We start from the raw sequence: 5,240 nt of genomic DNA, 5'->3' as shown, positions 1-5,240 counted from the left end.
AAAAATATTATTAAATTAAATTAAAATAAAATAAAGTAAATAAATATTCTATTTATATAATTAATTTATTCACTATTAATTTTTGGTATAAGTGTCAGTCATTGATATTTCGGAAGTCCTTAATGTATTTGAATAATTGTTTGGAATTATAATGAGCAGAGTATTAGAATGCAATCATTTCCTATAAAAAATTTGACAAAACTATCAAAAGCTTTGTTCCATCTCCAAAGATTTCTTTTAAAATTGATTGAATTATTGCCCTCTCTCTTAATGCATAACATTTCCATAATGTCAATTATTATGGGGTTTAGAAAATTCAAATCTCAGGTGGGGGGGGGAGGGGTGAAATGGAATTTTGAATTTTTTTTTGCTGTGTAACCAAAAGGGTACAACAGAAATTATTGGACGTACAAACAGTATAAATTAAATACAAGCATATGTAAAAATAAAACAAAATAAATTTGAACTTGGGGAAGGGCGCGACTTCACGGAGTAAGTTTCGTAGCCTATTAAGACTTATGTTTAATAATAAACAAAATAATCCTTAATTGAGTATCAAGTTATATACACTTATCGCTAGGAGATTGTGGGAAACCTGATTGGCTAGTAGGCAGGAGGCGGGATAACGCCCACTAAACGAGACAAACAAACCGACGAATTATTTTACAAGGCAATAAAACAACTTGTTATTCTTTAGTAAATAATAATCCAACCAAATTGATTTTTGCGTGGGAATATTCTGCAGGCTTTACCACTTCCCATGAATATAATCGATTATTCATAATGTTTATTTATTTGATATATCTAGTCGAAAATTTTGATCAATCGATTGATATTTCCAGTAATCGTGGGAATGAATAAACAAGCGCAAGAGCGTTTGCAGGTATCCGTCGTAGAAATGTAAATCAGGGCACTACCAGGTCCTGATGAGGTTTCCTTATTTTATTTAAGGCCCGGATACGGAAATCCTATCAGGCCCTGATGGTGTTTCGTCACCCTAGGAATCATAAGGGCCGTATGCGGCCAACCTTAGACAGTCCCTATCAGGTAATCTTTCCTGTGCCATAAAAACAAGTGAGGCCCTTTTCGGATCGTGTATATTTCCTATCAAATTCCTTAAATTATTATTTTTTAATTGATATGTAATAAATTTTGGGCTTCAGTTGAAAAAAGCAAATAAAAATTTAGTTGAGAATTAAATATATTTTATCTGAAATAGGCAGAATGATCGCCCTTTTCCTGCTCGCATACATTCTTGCAGCAAATCTAATTGGCTTTTGAATGACTTGATCGAACTTGTATGATAGAAAACAAAATAATCGCGTGCATGTTGGTTTGCTAGAACTCATAAACAATAAATAAAATCATTTTTCATAGAAATGACTCAATTTTACAGAAACACTATTGAAAAAGAAGATAAATATAATAATCAATATTTAGCCTAACCTGAAAATTAAACATTCGTAAAGCTACTACCAGGATGTAGTTCTATAGAAATTTATTGTTTCCAAAATAGATGACTTAATGTAAACTGTAAAATATAACGACGTTGAAGTTTGCCACAGATATGGATTTCAAAGTTGTGTAATTAATATAAAAAAAACTAAGAGGCACATCGAAAAAGTAAAAACACCCCTGGATTCGTCTCGGAAATATCTCGATGTGCATTTTTTGTTTTTTGTTTAAACAATTTTTTAAACAATTACGCAACTTAATATTTTTCTGCAATTTTTATAAACAAAGTATGCATCGAGATATTTCCGAGTCGAATCCAGAAGTGTTTTTACTTTTTCCATGTAGCTCTTAATTTTTTTGATATTAATTACACAACTTTGAAATCCATATCTGTGGCAAACTTCAACGTCGTAAAATATATGCTATTCTTACCTTTAATTACTTATTAAACTTATTATTTTTCTTTTTCTTATAAAACTGCATTGCTTAAAAGGTTACTGAAAAACTTTATTCTTGTTCGCTGAGATAAGGTCACAATTCTTTCAAATCCTTTACTTTTTCCGGCGATATGCCTAAAATTTAAAAAGGTATCGCTGTCGAGAAATTCTCGAATGTGACAAGTTTTTTAATGAAAAAAGTCTCTGACTTGCGATCGTAATTCAATAAAACGTGTGACTTTTCAATTAGGGACAAATTTTCTAGGATTCCATGTTTCTATGTTTCTGATATTGCGTATTTGCTTTTTCTCAAGTGTTACAAAAAAGCTTTTTTGTTATTTAATTTTTCGCAATTTAAGAAAGATTTACTTTTCATCAACTTTCATTTCTTCTTTGCTTTCAACCGATTTGATCGCTTTCTGAAGGCGTTATATAATGCAGAGAACTATTTTTTAAATTTATTAATGGAAATAAACTTTTTTTATATCCATAAAAATGAATAAGCAAACACAATACTTTGGGACTGTTTATCAACCGCAACTGAAAGAAAATTTTCCTCACTTTTCGAGACACAAAAGGTCATTGATCTTAGAAAAAATCAGTAGGATTGAGAGATTTTTCGTTTTTTAGCGTTGACCACCCGCGCACTTGTTAATTTTTTTTACGATTACTGCAAATAACAACCGATTGATCAACATTTTCGGCTAGATATATCAAAATGTATGAAGAATAAGTTCAAGTCTGTTGTTTTTACCAATTCATGAATTAACCCAATAAAATTTTAACCTAAAGTTTATTGATCGTGTATAATACAATAAATAAACATTAGAAACGCATGAGTATATTTTTAAAAAGAGCTCAAGCCTGAAGAATATTTTTACGCATATATCAAATCGATTCGATGATTATTTACTGAAAAATTACGAGTTAATTACTGCGTTTTAAATTAATTCGTCGCCTCGTCAGCCTCGCTCATTACGCGTCAGCTCTCCCCCAAATATCCGCCAATCGCTAGATTCGTTCTGATTTCGGAGCCATCATGAGCACTTTATTCCGAAAAATATTTGTCTAGATTCATATTCTAATTTTAGTGAATCTGTGGTATACTATTATATTTTTTGGCCTTGACGTGCAAAAGATATACATGTACCGCATTACAAAATGTATGAATATAGTTTACAAACAGATCTACATCATGTTTAGTATTTTAAAGCACATTTGTCAAAGCCTATTTTTCCTAGATGGGAGTAAAGGCATAAAATTATATAATATTAAATGACATAATGTGCACATAGTATAATGATATTACACTAGGCAAAAATTTAGCAAAAATTATACATATATAAATTAACAATAAATAGCAAATAATAAAGACAGCTAATAAATACATATTTCCAAAGAAACACAAGGATTTGAATAATTTTCCAAAGATTTCGCAAGAATTTGGAAGGTTTCGCAAAGTTATCCGACGATTTAGAAAATTTCAATGATTTCCCGAAGATTTCACAAAGACGTTGATTATTTCACAAAAGATTTTCGATGAATTTCAAAGATTGCATACAGATTTCATTAATTTTCTAAAGTTTCCAAATATATAGCACAGATTTTGAATAGATTTAGAAAATTTTATAAAGACTTAAATGATTTTTCAAAGATTTCACAAAGATTTCAGTGATTGCCCGAAGATTCAAAATATTTGGCAAAAGATTTCAGATAGGTTTAAAAGATTTCACAAAGTTTTTAATTATTTCACAAAGATTTTTAATATATTTCATAGCGTGCACAAAGATTTCAATGATTACCAAAATATTTCACAAAGATAAAATGATTTCCGAAAGCTTTTAAGGATTCACAAAGATTTCAAATATTTTGCAGAGATTTTATATTTAATTATATATTTATAATAAATTTACAAGATTTCACAAAAACTTCACTGATTTCAATAATTTCACAAATATTACTAAATGCTTAAAAAATATTTGAAATATTTCGCAAAGAAATCCAAAGATTTTACAGAGATTTCACAAAGATTTCCGATGATTTTGTAAGGATTTCGGATAAAATTAATAAATATAAAAAATATGAATTATTTCACAAAAATGAAAGACAGGTTTCAAATAGTACACAAAGATTTCAATGATTTACAAAATATTTCACAAAGATTTGAATGATTTCCTAAATTAAAGGATTTCAAAAGGACTTGAATTATTGCACAAAAATGTCAAATATATTTCCGAGTGCACAAAGCTTACAATAATTTCCAAAGTGTTTCATAAAGATTTCAAAGATTTCCTAAGGATGTCGAAGATTTCAATTATGTCGCAAAGATTTTCAAAGATTTTACAATAATTTCGCAAAGATTTTAATGATTTAGTAAGGGTTTCCGATAGATTAAAAAGATTTCACAAAGATTTATATTATTTTACAAAAATTTCAGAGTGCTTTCCGAGTGCACAAAGATTACAATTATTTCCCAAACATTCAAAAAAGAAGTAAGATAGACTTCAAAAAGTGCACGAAGATTTTCATTATTTCACAACAACTTCTTAAGATTTCTCAAAGATTTCAATTATAACACTGAAGTTTCAGATAGATTACAAAAAGTGCACAAAGAATTCTATGGTTTCTAAAATATTTCAAAAATATTTCAATGATTTTCCTAAAGATTCCAAAGATTTTAATTATTTCGCAAAGATTTCCAAAGATTTTCCAAATACTAACAAATATTTTCATGATTTTGTAAGGATTTCGTTTACAATTAAAGGATTTAAATCATTTAACTAAAATTTCAGAGTGATTTCAGAGAGCACAAAAATTTCAATTCTTCTCTAAGGGTTTCACAAAAATTTCAATCATATTTCAAAGATTGCACGAAGATTTTGATTACTTCACAAAAATTTCAAATAAATTTCATAGAGTACACAAAAATTCTAATGATTTCCAAAATATTTCCGAAAGATTTAAATGATTTTATAAATATTTTAAAGATTTCAAATATTTCGCAAGGATTTTGAATAAATTTACAAGCTTTCACGTAAACTTCACTGATTTAAATAATTACACAAATATTACCAAATACTTCAAAAATATTTGAAATATTTCGCAAAGATATCCAAAGATTTGAAAGAGATTTCACAAAGATTTCAAATGATTTTTTAAGGATTTCCGAGAGATTAAAAAGATTTAAATTATTTCAAAAAAGTGTCAAATATATTTCAGAGTGTACAAATATTTCAATGATTTCCAAAATATGGTATTTCACGAAGATTTCAATGATCTCCTAAAAATGTCAATAATTTTATTATGTCACAAAGAATTCCAAACATTTTACAAAATTTTTTCAAGATT

The sequence above is a fragment of the Belonocnema kinseyi genome, chromosome 10 (assembly GCF_010883055.1).
Source record: "Belonocnema kinseyi isolate 2016_QV_RU_SX_M_011 chromosome 10, B_treatae_v1, whole genome shotgun sequence".
Classification (NCBI taxonomy): domain Eukaryota; kingdom Metazoa; phylum Arthropoda; class Insecta; order Hymenoptera; family Cynipidae; genus Belonocnema; species Belonocnema kinseyi.
This window is presented reverse-complemented; position numbering follows the sequence as displayed.